The following is a 13,267-nucleotide window of genomic DNA, read 5'->3' as shown; positions in this document are numbered from 1 at the left end:
CTTGCTCAAAAGGTTAGAAGTGACTTGACTTTGTCGGGGGTGTTTCATTTGGTATTAGAGCCTACTTTGAGCGTTCTAAGAATCTTATCAAATGAGGTTTGCCTGAAATATAGGCGTATTACTCAATTATATAAGGACCTACCTTTGTGAATTTTTGGGCTTGCCTAGTGGAGAAATCTTCTCCTAGGAAGCGTGTTTCTGAAAGCATATGCGTTGTTGAAAGCAAAATGCCTATGGATTGAACTGGTTGTTGGTGAGCACCTCTTCTCCATAGCTTATGGTCGCGGATTTGATCGGAATTGAAGCAAGAGCCTTGGTTTCCTTGTGAAATGCGCTTAGTTGGAGCAGATGGTATTGCTCGGTATCAAGGATGTGCTTATGATGCAAGCGAGATTGTACGGCAGAGTTCACAACAGCATTTTGCAGGCTGCATGGATGTTAAGCATTGGCATGTCACACCTAATTTTGCCTCTTGCCAAGCTATAGGTGAATTGTTAGGTAAGTAGTTAGATGGTGATCAAACTAGCATTTCGGACAGCTAGCAATTTGCAGTGTTTTTCATGTTGTGATGCTTGGTAAGACATTTGCAATCATGCGCTTAGACCAAGCTTGCGATCCAGGATCTTGTCTCAACTTGGAGTATTTTGCCGTTTGGCAAGCTGGACTAGTAGTTTTGGGATTAGACCATAGAGATCGTGCCAATGGCTGTGCTAATACCAGCAATCACTTCTATACGGTGACAATTTGAAGCAGCATCGCTACTGATAGCACGAACTTGACAAGTTGAGAAAGGGAGCACTATGGATCAATGTTGGGACTGAGAAAGACGAAAAAAAGATCTTCTACGATTAAATGCATGGACTATGTTTTGTCATAGGATTGGTTGCTAGGCTAAACGTATGCATTTTTTGGAGATAAAGGAACAATCAAAAGATGGTCGAATGCTCAAAGTGAAGTCTTTGGGGTATTGTCACTAATTTGTACTTCTCCCAAGAAATAAAGAGAAATCTTTCATATTGACTCGGGTCAAAGAAAGTTGACATTGGTTAACTAGTGTTGCATTGGTTAAAGAACACTGTGGGGATGCTCACAAGGGACTAGGACTTAGTCTAAGAACTAGAATGCATGCATTTTTTTTTCCCCCAAAGAAAGGAACCTTCTATTAATGCTTGAAAGATTTCATACAAGACAACAGTCCCGAAGGTGCTGAGTATGAAAAATCGGAAAAGGCTGAAAGAAAGAAAACCGGCCTGTTCCAGAGAAGCCCAATTCATTGCCTAGGGGATCTCTGGAACTGGGGCTAACAGCCAAGTGGGGGGACTATACAGCCAGGGAATCCCTCGCGGAGTGAAGATGTAGAAAACACCTGCAGGCCAAGCCTTGCAGAAATGAGCACGCCTCTCAATAGTCGCCCTGGAGCCTAGAGTCCCACGCTCCCAGGTGGACCGTAGAGTGTAAATCATATCCTGCCAGATGGCAACCAAGGTAACCGAGGGTGGAACCGAGTGCTCTCCCATCACAAGACTGCAGCAAGCCACCCAAATGTTCCAAGCTGTGATGTTGGCTACCACCTCCCAAACACTGTCCTCCCTAGGAGAAGGAGCTAGGGTGTCAGGGGGCTCTGCCTCGTGGAGTGCAATCCTCTGAATGCTTTGACCTTGTATCCGGTAGGTTGGGGAGATCTCATCAATCTAAAACGCGTGTCCTCCCTCTGTCAACCAAGCCACCATCCCCTAGGTGTAGTCTCTGAAGACCCTGCATACGTGTCATGATCCAGAGGGCTCTCATTCAGATCCTCGATGCGCTACGACAGCTCCATAGGCAATGCGGGATAGTCTCCAGGACACCATCTGAGCAGCAAGGGCACTACCCCTCCACTCGCATGTGCTCCAACCACGGGCCGATGGGCAAGCCTCCGTGGGCTGCAGCCAGAAGAAGTATGAAATCTTCCTCGGCTGCAAGCTGGACCACAACCGCGTCCAAAACCTGGAGCGAACATCTCGGGGCACTCTCTGGGTCACCCAGTGTCTCTTCCTCGAGGGAATCCACCTCAACGAGTCCATCTGAAGTCTCCTGCCAATCCATGTGGTGTAGGCAAAGAAAGGCACCTCATCTATCGTCTCCGCTAGGCCGTCCCTGGAGGGCTAGAACCACTCCCCCGGGTCCCATTGGACCTCCTCAGGGGTCTACCCTCCCATAGCCAGAGGCGCCATCTAGAGGCGTCCTGCTCTGAGCTACTGGGAGGATCAATGTGCCACTCCTTCCCCAGGCGTCCTACCACTCTGATCATCTGTTAGTGTATCCCATCAAGACTCCCATTCATCTCAGGGTCACTCTCAGTGAGGGGCTGAAGTAGGCCTCTAGGTCTTACACGGAAGAAGCCGGGGTGCGTGCTGCATCAAAATCCTCAAGGGAACACCAGTATGGGAAAATTGCCCCAACCATACGCTGTCCGTGTGAGTTCGCTGCCCAAGCATACGTCCCTCCTGATCTCTGACCTCTGGGTGCCACATAAGGGGCTGGCGCTCAAACTCCTCTCTGCATCTGGGCGGAGCACGGATGAGACCCTCTGCTAGTCTCTGCCAAACCCTGTGAAGACTCCTTATCAGGGGGGAGCCCTTTCCCGTAAAGGGGGCCTCTGAGAAGATCCATCTATGTGAAGGCTGCCACTGTCCCCGAGTGCGTGGGGTGTTCCTCAGAAGCCCTCTCTGTAAGAGAAGCTTCCAAGGCTCGGCACCTAGGGTGAGGCCACAAACCACCAACTTGCCCAGAAGGGCCCTGCTCTGCATCTCCGGATCAATGATACCCAAGCCTCCCAGTGCCTGTGGCATGATCACCGTCTGCCAAGCTACTTGGGCCCTCTCGTGCTGTATGAACCTGCCCAGAGGAAGTTTCGTACCAACCGTCGGAGCTGCCCAATGCATCCTCTGTGAAAGCAGCAATAGGAGGTAATATACTAGGCAGTGGCAAGAAGGACCTGGTTTGCCACTAAGGCGCGACTTGCGAGGGAGAGTTTTGTCGAGCTCTAATAGAGAAGCTTGCGCCGAACACTCTCAAGGACCAGGGCAATCTGTTGCTCCGAGGTATGTCGCTGTCTGGCCCCGCGGTATCCATCTGAAACCAAAGTCACTCCCCCACTCACGGATTTCCTATGTCTCCTTAAAGCCCGTGAAGAAGCGTATGGATTTCGTCCAGTTGATCCGTGCTCCTGAGGCCTCATGATAGATAGCCAAGGTGCCTCTTACTCTCTCTAGACTTGCTATGGTGTCCTCAACATACAAGGCCGTGTCATCTGCAAACTCCGAGTCGAGGAGCTCCTCCTCCTGCCTGATTGGGAGCCTCAACCCTGTGAGACCCGCCACCTGTGATCTCAAATAGTAGCCCAGAATTTCTGCTACAAACAAGAAGAGAAAGGGAGCTAGTGGGCAGCCCTGGCGGACTGAGCGAGAGAGGAAAGGCCTCGCTTGTGTGTTCTCCGATAATCATCTGATTAGAGCTCCCTGCGTATAGCGCTGAAACTCCTCCGACCCATCTGTATGAGAAACCCAATCTCCTCATAGTGCCCTCTAGGAAAGACCACTCCACCCTGTCGTAGGCCTTCTCAAAGTCCAAGAGAAGGATGGCCAGTGGCTGTGACTCCTCCCTGGACTAATCCACGGCCTCCCAGAATGTGAAGATGTTGTCTAAGGATGTTGCGCTCGTGGACAACATCTTCACATTCTGGGAGGCTGTGGATTAGTCCAGGGAGGAGTCACAGCGCGCTCCTGAACAAACCCAGTCTGTGTGTCATGGATGATATCGATAAGATGAGGCCGTAACCGCAATCTCAAGACCTTGGTGAGGATCTTGTATGCAGTATCAAGCAGAGTGATCGACCTCCACTGTCGGATATTTGACCTATCTTCCCCTTTCGGGATCAAACAGATCCACCCCTTGCACAAGGATTGAGGAAGAAGGCCTGTGTCGAAAATATCTTGGAAAACTAAACGGAAAGGGGTGGAGATAATCTCCCAGAAGTCCAAAAGAAGGCTAGAGTCAAGCCATCCTCCCTCGGGCACTTCTGGGTCGGGAGAGCCTTGAGGGCTTCCTAGAGCTCCTCATCTGTGAAAGGGTCCTCAAGTCTGCTGCATAAGTTCCGCGAGACTATTGTCGGAACGTGATCCCAAACTAGCTCTTGGGCCACAAAACCAGCTAGGGTCATCCTCTTTGTCTAAAAGAGCTGGCTATAAAATCCGGTGGTCATGTCAAGAATCTCTTGTGGGTCAGTGTGCATGATGCTCTGTGAGTCCCGGAGACGCTGTAGCTGTTTGTTGGTCGATCGGGGCCCAGTGGTCTGAAAGAACTGCTTCGTCATGTTGTCCCCTTGCTGTACCCATCAGGCTCGAGAGGAATGGTAGGAGAACTCAGCCCGCTGCAGCTCCGTGTCCTGAAGCTCGAGACGAGCGCTCTCCAATCTGTCGCTAAGCCACTGAGAACCTGGGTCCTGCTCCCTGAGCCTCTCGATGGAGGCGAGGTCTCTCCTCAATGCCTGCTCGCACTCCTGAAGGGTTCTCCTCTGCCCAAGGGCGTGAGCCTGCAGCTACACACTGCTCTTCTGAATCGCATCGGCCACCCATGCAGCCCAACCCTCACTCAGTGCCATCTCTGAGTGCTCCCAGATCTCTGCCATAACCTGCTAAATCTCCTCGTCCTACAAGAGGTCCTCTGGAATGCGGACCCTTTCTAGGGGAGACCTCGGCGGGGCTGATCCAAGTGAAGTACCACTGGACAGTGGTCGGACATCGTGGTACCTGCTAGAATCCTGATAGATCCGCCTCTGTGTAATGCCCAATCCCCAACATAGAAGGAGTCTAATCTCTGGAGCAATCCATCGTGTCTCCTCTGTCCAAAGGAGAAGAGAAGGTTGCAAGGAGTCCTGCTGAACTCTAGCTCTCTCCACGGGTCTCTGCCACTGATCATGAAAATGAACAGCTCCCAGGTACTATGCTCTGCTGTTGGCATCTCAGAGAACGAGGTGCCGCTTTGCTTGTCTTACCCAAACTCCAGGTTGTTGAAATCCCCTTCAACAATCCAGGAGGAAGACACTCTTGACAGCTTTCTCCAAAAGGCCGGGTGGTGCTGTTGACACGTTGGGGCATACACGTTCAGGATTGCAACAAGATTGCTCCTAACTGACAGTAAACACCCCTAAATTTGGTAGAATGTGCAGGAAAGTTAGAGTAGTGAAGTACCTTATGTTTTAGGAAAAAGGTAGGAGTGGAAGGTCATGGGCTGGACCTACAACAGAGACTTGTGAGGGGCTGCACAAGGACAGGAGGAAGTCAATCCTTTTTAGAATTCAGTTGAGTATTGAACTCTTGCTGTAATTTCTATTTCAGTAATGAAGTACAAGTCATGAATGAATTGCCAAGTACAACTAGAGCCCTTATATAGGTATGGCCCAGGGCAGTACAAAGCAGTATTGCTTATGGGATTACCTCCTAGGATGCCACGTGGCAACTTATGGTATCCCCCAAAAAAAGAAGAAAACACTTACAAGCCAATAAAGGCCTTTCTACTAACTTTTAGCCTAAGTAAAAAGTAACCCTGTGTTACAATCCTCCCTCCTCAAATAGAAATTTGTCCTCAAATTTGAAAAGGCTGTAACCTGGACATACAATGCTCCTTGTAAACCTGAACAGCTCAATTCTGGTCATATCAACTGAACAATGAAGTTTCTCAGTCAATACCTCCTTGTAGGCATGCTGATCTGTAAACGGATCATATAATATTCCCAAGAAATCAAGCAATTATGTGGAAGAGCTATGCTGTCCAATATAACAGATCTGATCATATAATCCAGTGAGAGACATGCTGATCTGAGAAAGGATAGTGAATGCTGGCTGCAGCATGTCCATATATGCTATATAGCACGGGAAAATCAAATCTGCTCATAAAGACTCAATTTTGGCCATAGAATTCAGCTAAGCAATTGAGGGTACTGCTCCACAATTGTAGATGGCTGCCAAGAAGACTCCTCATCAGGTAGACCTCTCCATTTGATAAGATATTCCATGTAGGACTTGTTCCTCAACACATGATCTCTAAATCCAAGGATCTTCTCAGGTATATACTCAATTTGGCCCTCTTCATCCATAGGAGGTAGCTCTTCCATAACTTGCTCCTTAGGCCCCAAATACTTCTTGAGCAGTGATACATGGAATACTTTGTGTATTCTAGAGGATGGTGGGAGCTCCAACTCATAAGCCACTTCCCCAACTTTCCTCAAAACCTTGTAAGGTCCATAATACCTATGAGCAAGTTTAACATTGCTATTACCTTTCAAAGAAGCATGCCTAGACTTATGTAATCTGAGAAATACATAATTCCCTTCTTCAAAATGAAGATCTCTCCTATGCTCATCAGCATAATCCTTCATCCTTGCTTGGGCCCTTACCATATTATCTTTACATTGCTGTAATAGAGCAGTCATGTGAGCCAAATCATCCTTGGCTTGCTGGCTTGTCAATGCTTGATCAATAATGGTTGATGGGACATGAGCTTTACAGCCAAACATGGCTTCAAAAGGGCTCATACCAATTGAAGTGTGCTTGGTGGTATTATAACAAAATTAACCATTGATCCCACGATGCTTGGGTCTCAAAGCAAAAATGCCTTAGATACTCTTCCAACCAGCGGTTAACCCTCTCTGTTTGTCCATCAGTTTGGGGGTGATCTGCTGTACTTGGGGTAAGAAGTGTTCCCATAGAACTGAAAAGCTCTTGCCATAAATGCCCCGTGAACTTAGCATCACGATCACTCACAATCTCCTGAGGAAGTCCATGTAATTTAAACACATTCTCCATGAATTGCTTAGCCACCTTGGAAGCTGTAAATTGGGTCTTAGTAGGAATGAAGTGCGCAGCTTTAGTAAGTCTATCAACAACCACAAAGATACTGTTCCAACCCTTAGAGGTCATTGGTAGACCTGTAATAAAGTCCTTGCTGATATGTGTCCATTTACCTTGAGGTATAGGTAGAGGTTGTAGTAGACCAGCTGGCCTCAAATTCAACTCCCTGTTTGTCGACAGGGCTTACAACTTTGAACATAAGCAAGAACGTCCTTTCAAAGCCCCTTCCAGTAAAAACTCTGCTTTACCTTATCATACGTCTTGTTGAGGCCTATATGCCCAGCCATAGGAGATGAGTGAAATTCCTGCAAGATTAGCAGCTTATAGGAGGAATTTTCAGTAAGAAATATTCTATCATTATACCACAAGAGCCCATTGTGCAACTTGAAATTGGGATATTGCTGACAGTCAGGATCTTGCAAGTCTTGGAACATAGCAGCTGCTTGAGGATCATTGAGATACTCTTCTTGAATGCCATGGATCCAATCTTTATAAACCTCAATAATAGATGATAAAGTACAAGCCCATATCCTGGAAAGAGAATCTGCCACAATATTTTCTTTGCCCATCTTGTAATCTATGTCAAAGTCATAGTTTTGCACAATGGATAGCCATCTCCTTTGCTTGGGTGATAGAGAAGACTAAGATAGAAAATATCTGAGAGTCTTATGATCAGTCTTGACCTTGAAATGGCTGCCATAAATGTAGTGGTGCCAACTTTTGATTGCATGAAGTATTGCCAACATCTCTTGGTCATAAATGTGGAAACTTGACTCCTTGTCATCCAATTTCCGACTTTCAAAGGCAATAACTCCATGACTCTGCTTTAGGACAGCTCCAATGCCCCTTCCACTAGCATCAGCCTCAATTATCAAAGGTTGAGAGAAATCAGGACATACCAAGATAGGCGCTGAAGTTAATGCCTCCTTTAATGCTTCAAAGCTCTTATTGGCACTGTCAGACCATTGGAAAGCATTCTTTTTGAGAAGATCAGTGAGAGGAGCTGCCAATTTGGCAAAATGCCTTATAAACCTTCTATAAAATGATGCTACACCAAGGAACCCTCTCAGCTAGGTGATATTCTGAGGTATAGGCCAATCCTTTACACACTTCACCTTGCTGGGATCCACCTTAATGCCACTACTGCTGACAATATGGCCCAAATATTCCACTTCTTCAGCCATGAAAGTGCATTTACTTGATTTGGCATACAACTGGTGTGTCCTCAATACTTCCAATACTTGTTGGACATGCAATAAATGCTCTTCTTTTGTTTTGCTGTAGATCAATAGATCATCAAAGAAGACCAACACAAATTTATAGAGGAAAGGCTGCAATACCTTGTTCATTAGGGCCTGGAAAGTTGCAAGGCATTGGTTAGGTCAAATGCCATCACTTTGAATTGATAAAGCCCACGTTCTGTCCTGAAGGCAGTTTTATGTTCATCTCCCTCCTTCATCCTTATTTGATGATAGCCTGACCTTAAGTCAATCTTTGTGAAGTACTTTGCCCCTCTAAGCTCATCTAGTAGATCATCAATTCTAGGGATAGGAAACCTATTCTTAACTGTCATTTTGTTCAAATTCCTGTAATCAATACACATTCTAAATGAGCCATCCTTCTTCTTAACCAATAACACAGGAGAGGCAAAGGGTGACTGACTGTATGTAATAAATTCCTTGTCAAGGAGTTCCTTTATTTGCCTTGCCACCTCTTCCCTTTCAGCTCTAGGAAGTCTGTATGTAGCTTTATTGATTGGCTTAAATCCTGGCTCCAACACAATTGCATGATCCACATCTCTCATGGGAGGGAGATGGTTGGGAAGATCAGCAAATACATATGAGTATTGCTGTAATAGGGACTGCATGTCTTTATCCTCCACCGACAACCCATTACCCTCTTGAGACTTGGTCAACTGAACAGCATAGACTCCACAAACACTTTTGAGGTCTCTAGCCATTCTTCTTGCAGAAATAAAGGACAATTTAGGAGATTGGTGACCCATCAAAGTGATGTGCTTACCTTCATGCATAAACTTCATATACATTCTGTTAAGGTCCATAGAGAATTCTCCCAAGGTTCTCAACCATTCACAACCAAAGACAATGTCAATAGGTCCCATTTCCAAGACAAATAGATCTCCATGAAAAGTATAGTCTTGAGAAAGTTGCACTTGAGCAGCCTGACAATATTGCTTATTTTGGGAATGCTGACCATTAGCCACCTCAACTTTGATCCCATGATCCAAAGTGGATGGGCATAACCTCACTGTTTGAAGTGTCTTTGCATTAATGAAGTTATGAGTGCTCCCACTGTCAACCAAAATGTGGACTGGTCTGTTATTGATTGTTCCTTTTAACCTAAGGGTTTGAGAGCCCTCGCAGCCCATAAAAACATCAGGAGATTCTCCTTACAACCCAAACTGTGCTTTAACTGCATGTTAACCTAATAGAGAATATCAACCTGCTTGTATACATTCGGTATCGCCAACTGTATCCCAATACACTTCATCATCATCAACATCATCATTTCCATCAGAATTTCTGATCTCATCCTCATAATCTTCAACAACTTCAATGTTCCATTATCTAGATCTATTTGAGCACCTTGGTAAACTATCATCCATAAGCATGGTGTCAAACATGGATAGCCCACCTGGATCAAAGGGAAAGGTGGTCCCCTTTTTGGAACTATGATCCTCATCATCATCAAGGCCTTCATTTACACAGTCCTAATATTTATGAAATTCAGATTCTGCTGCAGATGTATTAGGAGATAAATCCTCATCAATCTCTAGAATCAAGCTCAACTTTGCTCCTGTTTTTGCTTTGCACACATTCCTATGTTCAGGGGTCCACTTCTCACCACAAAGGTAGCACAAATTCTTCTTCTTCCTGTCATCAATAATTGCTTGAGATAACTGCTTAACCAACTTGTTTCTTTTATCACTCAGATCATCCTTTGGAGTGGGTTCAAAGGATGACTTTACATCTGTAGCCTTGTAAGCCTTAGGTTGTCCCATGCCATTGCCATACATTGTGGGGAACCTAGAAATAGAAGAAGTTGTAGCAGGTGCAGGAAGTTTGCTTTCATCATTGGAAACCCCTTTGACCATAGGTTTAGTTCCAAAGTGCCTCCAATGGGAAAGAGCGCCCTCGTGAGAGTACTTGTTTCTAATTCAACCTACATGCAAGGTTTGTGTGAGAAACCTACATGCAAGGTTTGTGTGAGATGGCAGATGAATGCAAATGTGAATGAAGAATGCTACATGAGATTCACAATGAAAGGGTGATACCCTTTCATTAATGTCCCTTGAGATCACTCAAGTTCCATCTTCCCATTTACACCTACCCTTAGCCTATGACCCATGCATCTACCATTCAATGCACCTTAATGCACTCTCTTCCTATTGCCCCTAGGACCTAGACACGTGTGTGCACATTTTTATTAATAGAATAAGTATCACATGTCCAAATTCGATGCCAATTGAAGCAGTGGCTCCAGCTCAACTAGTCCTATCTACTCAGATGATCCACCGCCATAACAAATTTGTCGGTGTCCATCATAAATACATATACATGTTACACCATTGGCGTATAATATAATAATGTTTTAATGTCTACTAATCACTGATTAGTGATTTCTCTTATCATGACACTCTTCACTTCCCCCTCCCCCTCCCTCTCCAGGGTTCCCCCCGCCCCCTTCCCTCCCCCTCAACCCCCCCTTCTATGGTCACTCTCACCACCCGCCCTCTGTCCCCCGCGTCCCTACCTCTCCCTCTCCCGTCGCCCCCCTCTCCGCTTCAGTAGCAGCTTCTTCCACTTCGACACCCCTGCCATCAGGCAAGGGAACGACGACGCCCCCTTCTGCTTCCTCATCGCAACAACAGGTCCGCTCAGATAGGGATCCTGAGGGACGAGGCTCGTCTCCCGGCCAGTAGCTCCCAACCTCCAGCCTGGGCGTCCCTTACCGCGGGACTTTTAGAGATTAGGACCCTGGAACTGTCTGCTTATTCCGGACTCATGCCCTCTACCATTGGAGGTCACGCTCATGGTCCTTCAGACCCAAAAGGGGGGTTTGATCAGTGCAGTGGGATCTCAGACACACCCCGTTTAGAGATTTTTGTTTGCCTCCACAGGGTTGGAGAAGTGGTCCCCGGAGGTGTTTGATGCTATTTTGGGTAATCAGATTATGCTCATGATGGACGAGCGGATGGGACCACAGGGACTAGATCTTTGGTACGCCCATGGCGCGGAGGTAAACTTTCAACTGAGCTTCACACGCGAGGAGCGGGTGTGTGGTTTGGCGACAGGAGTTATCAAATTGCCGATGGAGGCAAAGGTGGAGCAGGCACACTTTTGGCCCCTCTAGACGTGCGCGGAGTTGTTCGGGATAAAAGGCTCCTTCATGATGAAGTGGGCACGGAAGATCAATATTGAGCCGGTATCCACCCTAGTACGACGCCGCACAGACATTGACTACTCACCCTCGAAACCCCCGGCAAAATCACACAAGACAGTCTTTCTAGGATAGGCACCCACTCACAAGAGAGCCTTGTTCCCGACTCCCCCGTCCTCATGAGCTGGACCATAGTGAGTTGGAACATACGCGCGCTCCACGACTGTGTTCGTAGTCAGCCGCAGTACCTGATGCTCCGGCAGGAGTTGCAGAGGGCAGTGGTAGGATGGGCAGTGGACATCCTTCTAATTCAGGAGCATATGTTTTCAGCAGCAGACATCAGACGGTGCCATCACCTTCTCCCAGGGAGAGGTCCAGAGGAGTGGTCTCCCGCAGTAGGATGGAGCGGAGGGGTCTGCATCTCAGTCTCACAGACTTTGGCTTCAGAGGTCTACGATCAGGGCGAGCTCATTCCAGGACGGGCAGTTTGGATGGGAGTTCTGACGGAAGAGTCCAGGATTGAAATCCTTGTAACAGGGGGTTACTTTTTACTTAGGCTAAAAGTTAGTAGAAAGGCCTTTATTGGCTTGTAAGTGTTTTCTTCTTTTTTTAGGGGATACCATAAGTTGCCACGTGGCATCCTAGGAGGTAATCCCATAAGCAATATTGATTTGTACTGCCCTGGGCCATACCTATATAAGGGCTCTAGTTGTACTTGGCAATTCATTCATGACTTGTACTTCATTACTGAAATAGAAATTACAGCAAGAGTTCAATACTCAGCCGAATTCTAAAAAAATTGACTTCCTCCTGTCCTTGTGCAGCCCCTCACAAGTCTTTGTTGTAGGTCCAACCCATGACCTTCTACTCCTACCTTTTTCCTAAAACATAAGGTACTTCACTACTATAAATTTCCTGCACATTCTACTAATTAAGTGCTCTCTGTTGTGAGCTGCCACATGGCACTCTGAGAAACCCTGATTTTCGAAGTGCTCAGAATTTGGGGCTTCTTGCATCAGTGGAAAGCCCTTGCTTCCCTGATCATTTCTATGTGTGAGAATCCTAAAATGGTGGAGTATTTAGTCCAACATTGAAGTGAATTTTCTCTCTGGCGCAAGAGACTGAAGAAAGCGACGATCTGCTGTTTTCCTGCACCAAACTAAGGCGTTCTTGGCTTGATCTGTTCGCACTAATCTCATAAGGCTGCTCCCTAAGTCTGGTGGTGATCCGAGACTATTTGGAGGAGTTATGAGCTATTTCGACTGGTTGGCATGGAGGAACTGCTGCAAACTTCAGATGCACAGCTCCATTTCGGGTCAGCTTTAGTGCAAATGGTCGCCTAGATCCATGAATGCAACTGACAAAGTGTTATAGTGATCTGGTTTTTTATTACTGAGAATTTCAAAAATCAGTTGCAACAGCTAGCGCAGGATTGTCATTTGCCAAAAGTCTAGCAATTTCTCGCCATCAAGGTGTAATGTTACGAATTTCTACTCCTGATTGGCTCTTTGGTTCAGTCTTGGCATAAGGATCGCCTAATCAAGTGGGAAATTTCAAGTTTCTCTCTGAAAGTTGACCTGCAAAATTAGGGCAAGACTAGCATTTGGGGCTTTTGGTACTGATTCTTGATTAGGGCTTAAGACAGTGCATTTACTCTAGATTCTAGTCATTGAAGATGCCTGTAAAGAGATCTATTGGTCAAGCTAGTAAGCAACCAATGGGTATCCTTGATTCCATCTCAGAAAAGGAACCAATTGATGATCAGGCTGTAGTTTCTGAGCCCAATGATCCTCATGTTGGCAATGTTCAAGGGGATTTAGCAGCAACTCCTCAAGTACAAGCATCCCTTAACCAAGAGCAAATCATAAAGAGTTGTATGGACCCAATGCTACAGATATTCAAGGAGTTAACTAATGAGATTAAGACCAATAATCAGAGGATGGACCAAAGGATGCAGAACATGTCTGCCACTTTTA

At 46.3% G+C, this 13,267-nt stretch overlaps 1 protein-coding gene across 1 annotated transcript in view; it reads left to right on the top strand.

Moving 5' to 3' along the window:
• PBF1 (N-terminal nucleophile aminohydrolases (Ntn hydrolases) superfamily protein) overlaps nt 1–13,267 on the top strand; it is a 47,518-nt gene that overhangs the window by 21,004 nt on the left and 13,247 nt on the right. The window lies entirely within an intron of this gene.

Source organism: Dipteris shenzhenensis, chromosome 10 (genome assembly GCF_047967505.1).
Source record: "Dipteris shenzhenensis isolate YYH24624 ecotype China chromosome 10, Dip_SZ_1.0, whole genome shotgun sequence".
NCBI classification, from domain to species: Eukaryota; Viridiplantae; Streptophyta; class Polypodiopsida; order Gleicheniales; family Dipteridaceae; genus Dipteris; species Dipteris shenzhenensis.
Note: the sequence above shows the minus strand (reverse complement) of the source record. Positions and strands in the feature narration are given on the sequence as shown.